Source organism: Dasypus novemcinctus, chromosome 6, assembly GCF_030445035.2.
Source record: "Dasypus novemcinctus isolate mDasNov1 chromosome 6, mDasNov1.1.hap2, whole genome shotgun sequence".
Classification (NCBI taxonomy): domain Eukaryota; kingdom Metazoa; phylum Chordata; class Mammalia; order Cingulata; family Dasypodidae; genus Dasypus; species Dasypus novemcinctus.
Genome location: NC_080678.1, coordinates 45,271,161 through 45,285,185, shown reverse-complemented (window position 1 = coordinate 45,285,185; position 14,025 = coordinate 45,271,161).

Sequence of the window (14,025 nt, the reverse complement as noted above, 5' to 3'; positions counted from 1 at the left end):
ATGTTCAAGTGATTTTTGACTAGCCTGTCAAACCCACACAGCTCAGGCAGAACAGACCATTCAAAAAATGGTGCTGAAACAATTGGATATCCATAGGCAAAAGAAGGAAAGAGGACCCCTATCTCACACCTTATCAAAAAACTAACTCAAAATAGATCAAAAACCTGAAAATAAAAGCAAGAACCATAAAGCTTCTAGAAGAAATTGTAGGAAAATATCAAGACCTGGTGGTAGGGGATGGATTCTTAAAGGCGATAAGAGCAAGCCTGAGATGGACTACAGATATTTAATGTATGTAAAAGTTTTAATTACTTTTACTGTAAAAGTATGGAAATGTATAGAGTGGATGGTAACACATAGTGAGTAACAGCTAGTTTATAAATGGGATATGGCTGAAAATGGTAGTCTAGCTATGTAAATGCCAGTTGACCGAATGCTTGAGAATAATCTAGGAACTGAAAAGCACGGTAAACCAAGAAATGGATGTGAATTGTGGTTGATGATGCAGATGCAAGGGCGTCCTTTGTGAGCCAGAGCAAATGTGCATTACTACTGCAGGGTGTTGGGAATGTGGAGAAACATGGGAAAACTACAGCCAGAGTGGCCTATGGAATATGGCCACTTTCTTACATGTGTGTAAAAGATGTACTGTGTTGATAATGAGGCAGTATGGAAAATGTGAGCCAAATGTATACTATGGACTTGGTAACAATCAGATGATATTATCTTATCTGTAGCAAATGTTCCACCACAGTGTGATGTGTTGATGGAGGGGTGTCGTTTGGGAATTCTGTACACGTGCATGATTGTATTATAAGTTTACAACTTCTGTCATAAAAAATATATTTTAAAAATACTAATAGGTGGATTGGGGGACAAACACACCAAATATAAGATAAGGACTATGATTAGTAGTAAGATTTTGACAATTTTCTTTCATAATTTGTAAGAAATGTCTCACAACAATGCAAGGTGTTGGTGGAGGGTTGATGTATGGGATCCCTGTATGATGTTATGCATGTTTGTTTTGTAAGTTCACAACTTTTACTATACAATTAATTGTTTATGTATTTTCATATATAAATGATATAAAAATAATAATAATAGGGTTTGTAGGGGAAGAATACTTTGGTTAGTACTAATGCTCTTTAATCATTAGTTAAAAACATTTAACAACAATGCAAGTTATTGCTGGTAGGGTGAATTATGAGAGTCCTGTATGATGTTATATATGTTTGTTTTGTAAGTTCACAACTATCATTATACACTTATTGTTTATGTATGTTTATGTGTGACTGGTATACTTCAATAAATTAATTTTTTAAAAACCTCCCAAAGATGAAAAGCCCAGGACCAGATGGCTTCACAGATGAATTCTACTAATCATTCAAAGATGATATATTACCAATCTTGCTCACGCTCTTCCAAAAATTAAACAGGACAAAATACTACCAAACTCTTTTCATGAAGCCAACATCACCCCAATACCAAAACCAGATAAAGATACTATGACAAAATTACAGAAAAATACCTCTAATGAGAATAGATGCAAAAATCCTCAAAAATACTTGCAAGCAGAATCCAAAAGCACACTGGATGAATTACACACCATGATCAAGTGGGTTTTATCCTAGTATGCAAGGGTGATTCTAGGCAAAAAAATCAATTAGTGTAATAAACCACATTGATAATTTGAGAAAGAAAAATCACATGAATCTTTCAAGTGATGAAAAAAAGGAATGTGACAAAATATAGCATCATTTCTTGATAAAAAAGAAAACACTTCAAAGGTAGGAAAAGAAAACACTCCAAAGGTAGGAATAGAAGGAAATCTTCTCAATGTGGCAAAGTGCATATATGAAAAACCTACAGCTAGCATTGTACTCAATATTGAAAGACTGAAAGTTTTCCCACTGAGCTCAGGAACAAGACAAGGATGCCCACTGACATCCATATTGTGCTAGAAATTCTAGCTAGAGCAATTATGCTTAATAAAAAATAAAATAAAAGGCACCCAAATTGGAAAGGAAGTAAAACTTTTATTATTCACTGATTATATGATCCTATATCTAGAAAATCCTGAAAAATCACAACAAAGCTACTAGAACTAATGGCAAAGTGGTGGACTATAAGATTAATATACAAAAATCAATAGTGTTTCTGTACACTCTAATCAGGAAAAAAATTCCATTTATGATAGCAACTAAAAGAATCAAATATTTAGGAATATATTTAAGCAAAGACATAAAGGACCTGTATTCAGAAAACTAAAAAACATTACTAAAAGAAACCAAAGAAAAAAAATTTTAAAAGAAAATATAAGGAAGGTTTACTGGTTTAAGGTGTTTGATGGGGGTACCTGGCACAGGGTGCACTTGGGGCAGGCTTCTAGGGAGTGTGTGGATGTTAATCTTGTCATAGCATGTTATATTAGTGGGTGAAGACTCATACAACGAGTGGAATGTGTTGTACCCCAATCCTGGGGAGGCCTGATGTTCTCAGAGAGGAGTATGTTTCTCAAGAGCAAGGGTGGCTCCCAAAGGGGGAGGACAGACTAGTGTGCCAATCGCTCAGCATTGTTACAAGTATCTATGAATCTTGTCCTTCAAGCTTGGATGTCACTGTGGGCCACCAAGGGAGGAGAGAGGAATAGAATAGATGGAAGAGGGGTTAACTGGGGAGGGGGGGCAATGGAAGTGTTTCCTCTAGGTGTGTAGTTAGGTTATTAATTTTAGCTCTTTACATCTTTTTTAACGTAAGCATTGAGGGATATAAATTTCCTTCTCAGCACTGTCTTTGATGCATCTATAGGTTCTTATATGTTGTGTTCTAACTCTCATACATCACGAAGTATTTACTGATTTTCTTACAATTCTTCTTTGACCTACTGATTATTTAAGAGTGTGTTGTTTAATCACCATATATTTGTGAATTTTCCCTTTTTGTGTCTGTTCTTGATATTAAACTTTATTCTGTTATGATCGGAGAAAGTGCTTTGTATAATTTTGATCTTGTTAAATTTATTGAAATCTGCTTTGTGACCCAACATAAGGTCTCTCCTGGAGAAAGGTCCATGAATACTTGAGAAGAACATGTATCCTGCTGTTTTAGGGTACAATGGTCTGTATATGTCTATTAGGTGTAATTCATTTAACATATTATTTAAGCTCTGTTCATTTATTGATCCTCTGCCCAGATGTTCTATCCATTGCTGAGAGTGATGTATTGAAAACTTCAACTAATATTTTAGAGACATCTATTTTTCTTTTCAATTTTGGCAATGCTTGCCTCACATAATTTGGGACCTTCTCATTACATGCATATACATTTATGATTGTTATTTCTTCCTGAATTGCCCCTTTTATTAATATATTATGTCCTTCCTTGTCTCTAATAATGGCTTTTATTTTAAAGGCTACTCCAGCTTTTTTGTTGTTGTTGTTCTTGTTTTGTTAATGCATGCATGGAATATCTTTTTCCAACCTTTCACTTTAAATCTATTTGTATATTTGGGTCTAGGTTGAGTCTCTTGTAGGCAGCATATAGATGGCTCATATTTTCTTATCTATCTCACCAGTCTGTGTCTTTTGATTGGGGAGTTTAATCCATTAACATTCAATGTCATTACTGTAAAGGCAGTTCCTACATCACCCATTTTGACTTTTGGGTTTTATCTGTCATATCTTATTTCCACCACTTTTTTTACACTTTTACTTATTCTTACTGATATAATCTTCATTTCTAGACTCTCTTCCATGGCTTTTTCTCCTGTCTTTTGTTTTTGGGGCTGTAGAATTCCCTTTAGTATTTCCTGAAAAGCCCGTTTCTTGCTTACAAACTCTCTCAATTTCTGTTTATCTGTGAATATTATGAACTTGCCCTCATTTTTTAAAGAAAATCTTGCTGGATATAAGATTCTTGAATGACAGTTTTTCTCTTGCAGTATCTTAGATATATCATACCACTACCTTATTGCCTCCATGGTTTCTGATGAGAAATCAGAATTTGATCTTATTGGGCATCTCTTTTATTGATTATTTGACAAGGCTGCCAAGTCTACTCAATTGGGAAAGAATAGTCTCTTCAACAAATGGTGTTGTGAGAATTGGATATCCTTATGCAAAAAGAATTCAAAAGGACACCTATCTCATACCATATATAAAATTAACTCAATATAGATCAAAGACCTAAATATAAGAGCCATGACTATAAAATTCGTAGAAGAAAATGTAGAGAAGCATCTTCAGAATCTGGTACTAGGCAATGGTTTCTTAGACTTTACATCCAAAGAACAAATAATGAAAGAAAAAATAGATAAATGGGACTTCCTCAAAGTTAAAAATAAATTGTGCACCAAAGGACTTTATCATGAAAGTGACATTTCTCCATAAAGGATACACAAAAGCACAGGAAAATATGCTCAGTGTCATAGCTGTTAGGGAATTACAAATCAAAACTACAATGAGATATCATTTCACACCCACTAGAATAGCTACTATTTTTTTTAAAAAACAGAAAACTTCAAGTGTTAGAGAGGATGTGTAAAAATAGAACACTCATTCACTGCTGGTGGGAATGCAAAATGGTGCAACTGCTCTAGAAGACAGTTTAGAATATCCTCAGGAAGCTAATTATAGAATTGCCATATGATCTGGTATTCCTGCTACTAGTTAAATACCCAGAAGAACTGAAAGCAGTTACATGAACAGATACATGCACACCAATGTTCACAACAGCATTATTCACAATTGTCAAAAGATGGAAGCAATCCAAGTGTCCATCAATAGATGAATGGACAAACAAAGTGTAGTATATACATACAATGGAATATTATTCAGCTGTAAGAAGGGATGAAGTATTGACACATGCAACAGCATGGATGAGCCTCAAGGATCTTAGGTTAAGTGTAGTAAGCGAGACACTAAAGAACAAATATTGTACAATTTCACTAATATGAATTAACTATAATAAGCAGACACATACAGGTAGAATCTAGAAGACAGTTTACCAGGAGACGGAATAGGGGCAGAGAATGGAGAGCTGATGGTTAATTTGTACAGAATTTCTATTTAGTTTGAATGTAAGGGTTTGGAAATGGATTGTGGTGATTGGTAGCACATTACTGTGAGTGTAATTAACAGCACTGAATTATGTATGTGAATGTGCTTGAAGGGAAAAGTTTTGGGTTCTGTATGTTACTAGATAAAAATTAAAAGATCAAACCTGGGACTGTATAACACAGTGAACCCTGTTATAGAAGATGGACTGGGATTAATAGTACAGGTATAAGAATGTCCTTCCATGAATTTTAAACAATATATACCACACTGAAAAAAAAATCAGTTAAGGACCTGGTCTCCTCTCTCTGTTACCTAATGAAAAGATCCAAAGCAACCCAGGAGGATATATGGGAGCAATTATCCCAGCTGGAAGTTTTGTTGGATAGTTTAGGGACACTCGCGTGGCTTTTTTGGTTCTCTCTCTTCCATCTTCCTTTCACATCCCTCTCTTGCTGACAGAAGCACGATGGTGGCCCTCTGTGGGTCACAAACAACCCAATGCCACCCTCAAGCTATCAGGGGAGGCTGTAACCTGGGAACCCTATGATGCCTGGTAAGTCATTGGATTCTTGAATTCACTTTCAGGAAAGAAAAGTACCCAGCAAGTAAGACACCTCCTTACACCTTCCATTTCCCTTAGTACACTCTGGCTCTAGAAAGTGAGTGTCTGTGTGTGTGTGTGAAATTGTACAATATTTGTTCTTTAGTGTCTCGCTTACTACACTCAACCTAAGGTTCTCAAGCCTAACCCATGTTGTCGCGCGTGTCAATACTTCATCCCTTCTTATAGCTGAATAATATTCCATTGTATGTATATACTACATTTTGTTTATCCATTCATCTATTGATAAACATTTGGTTGTTTGTGTGTCTGGAGCAGGGAACATAGAAGTTGCTAGAAATTGATTTATTGGCAGCCTCTGACCTTGCTGTGGCAAACCTGCTTTTAAAGACAAATGTATCTTAAACAAGTTCCTCCCTAAAAACTTCAACCTCACAGAGAGCTTCCCAAAATAATGATACAAGACCAGAGGGGTAGCCATATTTACAGTTCCTATGAAAAGCATCAGGAAGCAAAATCCTGTACAATCTGTCTACATAAATAAAAGATGACAGGAATTTGCTAGATTTTTCACCCATCCTGATTATTACTGTTCTGATCTTTAAGCTGCAGCCTTTAAGCCTTCCTGAAACAAGGTAGGATATGAACATTTAAAATAAAATAGGAATCATTGTGTCAGGAGTTCCCAAACACTGAGTGGGCTGTTTTGAGGGACTTGCAGGACAGGAGGTGTCTGGAAGTTGATTTGGTGAGACAGTGATGGAGGAAATTCTTGTGAGACATGGAATTTTGGGTTTCTGACACGGAGGTCAGAGGTTCTGGCTGGAGCCCCTCACCCTAGGGCTGGTGGCTGGGCCACAGTGATCCCTGGGATCTTTGTTGTGTGCGGTGTTCCCAAACACTGAGTGGGCTGTTTTGGGGGTTTGCAGGGCAGGAAGTATCTCTGGATGTCAATTTGATGAGACAGTGACAGAAGAGATTCTTGCAAGAGGTTGAACTTTCGTTTTCTAACATGAAGGTCAGAAGTTCCAGGCAGAACCCCTCCCCGAAGGGATGGTGGCCCATCTGCAGCAGTCCCTGAAATCTTTGTAGTGCAGCGGTGCCCACAGCGGGCTGTTTTGGGGGCTTGCAGGGAGGAGGTATTTGGATGTCGATTTGGTGAGACAGTGACAGAAGAGACTCTTGTGAGAGGTGGAATTTTGGGTTTCTGACACAGAGGTCAGAGGGTACAGGCAGGACACCTCCCCCTAGGGCTGGCACCCAGCCACGGGGATCCCTGAAGGCTGTGTTGTGCTGTGGTGCTCCCAGGCACCCTGTTAACTGGATGCGTGGTACCCAGGTCTGACTCCCCTAAACCCTGGTGCCCACACTCCAGAGACTCACACACCTTGAGTCTGCAGTGTCACAGACTTCCCTTCCCTGAATCCACCATGCCCTGAGGTCCATCTGAGGTCGCTGATTACCCTAGCCCTTGGCATTTGTGGGGTTTTTTTTCTGTTTTCTTTTCTTTTTTTTTCTTGTCTTGGTTGCTAATATTGCATTGTCTCCTGGTCTTTTCCCCCATTTTATCCCCCAAGGTCCTTCTTCATTTATTTAGTTTTTTTCTCCTTTTCTTCTTCTTGCTTGTTTCCTCCCCTTTTCTTTGCCCACCCCCTTTTTCTCTTCTCTTTTTTTATTTTCTCTCTTTTTCTTCTTATTTTATTTTATTCTCTTTATATAATAGGTGCTGCAGGGAGCAATTCACACTTGCTGTGTTTCCTCATCCTTCATTTACTCTTTTCTGTGTGAAATGATTTTGGTCACCTACACTATCCCTTTTCCCCCACATCTTGCCATCCTCCATCATCTACTGTTTCTCTTACATTCCACCTCCCTTTTTATGGCCCCCAAATTGTCTGACTTTCAATTTTTAATACCTTTGTTCTGTTTTCTCTCTTTTATCCACTCTTGATATTACTGTCTTTCTTTTCTCTTTCCCTCTCTCATGAAAACACTGGCTTTTTAATTCATACTATATTCCTCCCCATATTCAGTTGACTGTCTCTCTATAGGTACTCTACTCACTGCTATAACCCTACACAACTTACATGAGTCTAATATCCATTCCTCCAGATCTCACATTGCTTCTCTGTTAACATTAATTATCAATAGTACTTTATACATTTTCTTCTCTTACTCATTTTGCTTTCCCTGGCCCTATTATTTTCCTTCAAAGTGAATTTAGCCAGAACAAGAAAATAGAGTAAGAAGAACAAAGTGACAAAGAGAAGACATAACACTTACACAAGAACAACAACGAATTATTCCCCAAGACTAGACAAAGAAGTTAAGGAACTGATTAAACCCATCAAGATGAAATGATGACCAGACAGCAACAAAAAACTATAAAATAAACCAATAATCAGAAAAACATGGCTGAATCCAATGAACAAACTAAAAACCAGGAAGGGGAGCAGAACATCAGACAAGTAATTAAAGATCTCAAAACATATATTAGAGACCAACTTAATGAAGTAAAGGAAGAGATTAACAATATGAAGAAAACACTTGGAGAGGAAATTGCAGACATACACAAAAAGATAACAGATATGATGGGGATGAACACCACAGTTCAAGAAATCAAAAATATATATTCTTAGCAAATAGCAGCAGATTAGAAGAGGCAGAGGAGAGAATTAGCAACGTGGAAGACAGTACATCTGAAATCAAACAGATAGTAGAACTGATCAATAAAAAGATAGAAAAAATCCAGCTAGGACTTAGGGACCTGAATGACAAAGTAAAATGCACAAACATACGTATTATAGGCATCCCAGAAGGAGAAGAAAAGGGAAATGGGACCGAAGGGGTGTTGGAGGAAATAATGGTTGAAAACTTCCCAAATCTACTGAAAGAGATGGATGTACATGTCCAGAAAGTACAGCACGTCCCAAACACCATAAATCCCAACAGGCCCACCTCAAGACATATACTTGACAAATTATCCAATGCTCAATACAAAGAGAAAATTCTAAAAGCAGCAAGAGAAAAGAAAACCATCACATACAAAGGAGGCTCCATAAGATTAAGTGCTGATTTCTCATCTGAAACCATGGAGGCAAGAAGGCAGTGGTATGATATAGTCAAGGTACTAAAAGAAAAAAATTTCCAACCAAGAGTATTCTACCCAGCTAAACTAGCATTCAAAAATGATGGAGAGTTCAAAATATTCACAGTTAAACAGAAACTGAAAGAATATGCAAACAAGAACCCTGCCCTTCAAGAAATACTAAATGGAGTTCTGCAGGAAGAAAGCAAAAAACAGGAGAGGCAGAGTTGGAAGAGAGTGTAAGAGCAACAAAAAAGACAAAAAGAGAAGGAAAAAAACAAACAAAATATGACAAACACAAGTCCAAACAAAATATGGCTAACATAAATAATTCCTTGAAATTAATAACACTGAATGTCAATGGATTAAACTCATCTGTCAAAAGATTCAGACTGGATATTCGATAAGGAATGTGACCCATCTATATCCTGTCTACCAGAAACACATCTTAGACCCAGGGATTCATGGAGGTTGAAAGTGAATGGGGTGGTGGACTTGGCCCAGTGGTGAGAGCATCCATCTACCACATGGAAGGTCAGTGGTTCAAACCCCGGGCCTCCTTGACCCATGTGGAGCTGACCCATGCACAGTGCTGATGTGCGCAAGGAGTGCCCTGTCACACAAGGGTGTCCCCCACGGGGGGTGGGGCCCATTCACAAGAAGTACACCTGTAAGGAGAGCCACCCAGTGCAAAAGAGGGTGCAGCCTGCTGAGAAATGGCACCGCACACACAGAGAGCTGCCAGAACAAGATGACACAAGAAAAAGAGACACAGATTCCCATGCCACTGACAACAACAGAAGTGGACAAAGAAGACACAGCAAATAGACACAGAGAACAGACAACTGGGGTGTGGGGGAGGGGGGAGAAGTAAGTAAATAAATAAATCTTTAAAAAAAATAAGGAAAGTGAATGGCTGGAAAACAATATTACAAGCAAACAATAACCAAAAAAAGGCAGGAGTAGCTATATTAATATCAGACAAAATAGACTTTAAATGTGAAACAATTGTGAGGGACAAAGATGGATACTTCATATTAGTGAAAGGGACAATCATTCAAGAAGAACAAACAATCATAATTATTTATGCTCCTAAAAAGGGCGCCTCCAAATACATGAGGCAAACACTGGAAAAACGAAGTGAAAGAATAGTAGACTTTAATACCCAACTATAAATTTGGACAGAACATCTCAAAAGAATCAATAAAGAAACAAAAACTTTGAACAGTATATTAGAGGAGCTGGATCTAATAGACATATACAGATCATTACACCTGAATACAGCAGGATATACATTTTTCTCAACTGCAGATGGATCATGCTCCAAGACAGACCATATGCTAGGTCACAAAGAAAGGCTCAATGAATTCAGAAAGATTGAAATCATACAAAATAATATCTCTGACCACAGTGGAGTGAGGCTGGAAATCTGCAAGGGCCAGAGGCCCAGATTTCACATAAACGTATGGAAATTATTTAACACACTCTTAGAAAAACAGTGGGTTAAAGAGGATATCTCAAAAGAAATTAATAAGTACCTTGAAACTAGTGAAAATGATAACATAACACACCAAAACTTATGGGATGCAGGAAAAGCTGTACTGAGGGGGAAATTTATAGCCATAAATTCATACATCAAAAAAGAAGAAAGAGCCAAATTTGAAGAACTAACTGCACATTTGGAGGAATTAGTAAAAAAAAACAAAAACATCAAAGTAACCCCACAGGAAGAAGAAAGAAATAACAAAGATAAGACCAGAACTAAATGAAATAGAAAATAAGAAAGCACTTGAAAAGATAAAAAAGACCAAGAGCTGGTTCTTTGAGAAGATCAATAAAATTGACAAACCCTTAGCGAGACTAACAAAGGAAAAAAGAGAGAAGATGCAAATACACAAAATAAGAAATGAGTAAGGAGATATCACCACTGACCCCACAGAAACAAAGACTATCATAAGAGGATACTTTCAAGGAGAGGAGACAAGATGGTCGCTGAGTAAACTTGCCTTTGTGGTCTGTCCCGGGAAGAGATGGCTGGGCGCGGCGGCAGGTTCTCCAAGGTGAGGCTTTTTCGGGATTTTTGCAGGGCAGAAGCGTCGGGACATCGATTGGGTGGAAAGGTAACGGAGAGGATTGGTCTAGTAGATATAATTTGGGTTGTATTGCCCACAGGTGAGACCCGCGCACGGGCTCCTCCCTGTTGGGGGTGGGGGGAACCGCGGTCCAGCCGGGCGGCACCGCTTTTAGATGACTCTGAGGGGCTAAGGAGTTCGGGAGCTCTGGGTGAGCTGTTGACAGGTTGATGTGACAGATCGCCTTTGTGGATCGATTTCGGAAGATAGATGGTGTTTTGTTGTGAAGCGGGAGAAACTTTTGAGTGCGAATATAAACAATAGCGCTTCCGCCTGAAGCCCCGCCCCAAAAGCCCGGCAACCGTTCTCCAACCCAAATAGGCTGTAGGCAATAAAGAGAAGTAATTGGAAAATTGATCTAGGCTGCAGCAAGGGGGGGGGGGGGGACACGTCTGGAAGCAGATTAGGGAATATTCTGCGAAGCTTGAGAATTCTGGTATTGGAATCCGTTTTCTGCGTCACTGGCCAGGCTTCGGATCTGTACTAGTAAAGTGGCTGCAGTGTAGAGGCGCCCTCTGGTGGCAGTGATTTGGAATCACAGGACGGGAGCTGTCCAAAAGCTCAAATGAAAGATAACATACTTATGAGCCCAGCAAAGTGAATTGCAGGGTTCAGTCACAATATAGAGTTTGCGGATCTGACTTCCCCCATAGGGTTGGCACCCAGCTGTGGGGATCCCTGAGGGCTGTGTTACACTGCGGGGCTCCCAGGCTTCCTGTTGACGAGATTGGAGGCTGCCAGGTCTGAATTCCCTAAGTTCTGGTGGCCCACACTACAGAGACTCACACCTCTTGAGTCCTCAATATCTCAGACTTTCCATCCCTGAATCCATCATGCACTGAGGTCCATCTGAGGTCCTTAAATGCCCTAGCCTTCAACGTTGGCATTTTTTCTTTATTGTTTCATTTTGTTTTGTTTTTATTTTCATTTTGACTTATTCTTTACTTTTTTCAATTTCCTGATTGCTAACACTGCATTATCCCCTAGTCTTCTCTCACAGCGTATCCCCCAAAGTCTTTTTTTACTCAGTTATTTAAGGGTTTTTTTTTTTTTTTGTGGTAGATGCTGTGTAGTGGGTGTTTTAATTCTGGTTCGTGTATATATGTTTTTTTTAATTTTTTCTTTTTCTTTCCCCTACCTGTTCCCCACCCCTGGCCACACTCTTTTCCTTTCTTCCTCTCGTCCCTTCCCCCCCCCTTTTTTTTTCTTTTTTTTTTCTTTTCCCTTTTTATTCTGTTGTCTCTCTCCCTCTTGTCCCTCATATTCTACTTAGTTTATTTTAACTCAATTATACAATAGGTACGGCAGGAAACACCTCACATTCACTGGGTTTTCTCATCCTTCACTGCCTCATTTCTGTGTGAACTGATTTAGGCTACCTACACTATCCTCTTTCCCCTACATCTTGATATCCACCACCATCTACTGGCTCTCCTATATTCCACCTCCCACCTCCCTTTCTTCGATCCACAAAGTGTCTAAGTCTTAATTTCTAATACCTATGTTTTGTTTTCTGTCTGTTATCCACTCTTGAAACTATTACCTTTCTTTTCTCTTTCCCTCTCTCATGAAATCAATAGCTTTTTAGCTCATATCATATTCCTCCCATATTCAATCATCTACCTCATAATAGGTACTCTACCTACTGCTATAACTCTACACAATTTACATGAATCTAACCTCCATCCTCCCAGATCTCATATTCTTGCTTTGTTAACATATATCACCAATACTACTTTACACTTTTCCCTTGCTTACACAATTGCCTTTCCCCAACACTAATACTTTCCTTTAAAGTGAACTTAACCAACAAGAAGTAACTAGAATAAGAAGAAAAAAGTGACAAAGAGAAGATATAACACCTATGCAAAAATAACAGCTAATTAACCTCCAAGAGCAGACAAAGAAGCTAAGGAACTGATTAAATCCGTCAAAATAAAGAGATGACCAGAAAGCAACAAAAATCTACAAACCAAACCAGTAATGAGGAAAACATGGCTGAATCCAATCAACAAACCAATAATCATGAAGGGGAGCAAAACTTGGCACAAGCAATGAAAGATCTCAGAACATTTATCACCGACAAATTTGACGAAGTAATGAAAGAGGTTAACAACATGAAGACATCACTTGGAGGGGAAATTGCAGACATACACAAAAACATAACAGATATGATGGGAATGAACACCACAGTTCAAGAAATCAAAAATACACTTGCAGCAAATATCAGCAGACTAGAAGAGACAGAGCAGAGAATTAGTGATGTGGAAGACAGTACATCAGAAATCAAACAGATAGTAGAAGGGGTCAATAAGAAGATAGAAAAAATCCAGTTAGGATTTAGGGACCTGAATGACAATGCAAAACGCTCAAACATACGTATTATAGGCATTCCAGAAGGTGAAGAGAAGGGAAAGGGGTCAGAAGGAGTGTTGCAGGAAATAATGCCTGAAAAATTCCCAAATCTACTGAAAGAGACAGATGTGCATATCCAAGAAGCACAGCACACTCCAATAGTCATAAACCCCAACAGGCCCACCCCAAGACATATACTTGTCAAATTATCCAATGCTCAAGACAAAGAGAAAATCCTAAAAGCAGCAAGAGAAAAGAAAGCCATCACATACAAGGGAAGCTCAATTAGATTAAGTGCTGATTTCTCTTCTGAAACCATGGAGGCAAGAAGGCAGTGGTATGATATAGTCAAGGTACTAAAGGAAAAAAATTTCCAACCAAGAATACCCTATCCAGCTAAACTAGCATTCAAACATGATGGAGAGTTCAAAATATTCGCAGACAAACAAAAACTGAAAGAGTATACCAACAAGAAACCTCCCCTTCAAGAAATTCTAAAGGGAGTTCTGCAGGAAGAAAGGAAAAAACAGGAACGGCAGAATTGGAGAAGAGTATAAGACCAACAACAACAACAAAAAAGACAAAAAAATATATACAAACAAAATATGACAAACACAAATCCAATCAAAATATGGTTAACACAAATAATTCTTTGATAGTAATAACACTGAATGTCAATGGATTAAACTCACCTATCAAAAGATTCAGACTGGGACATTGGATAAGGAAATATGACCCATCCATATGCTGTCTACAAGAGACACATCTTAGACCCAGAGACGCATGGAGATTGAAAGTGAATGGCTGGAAAACAATCATACAAGCTAA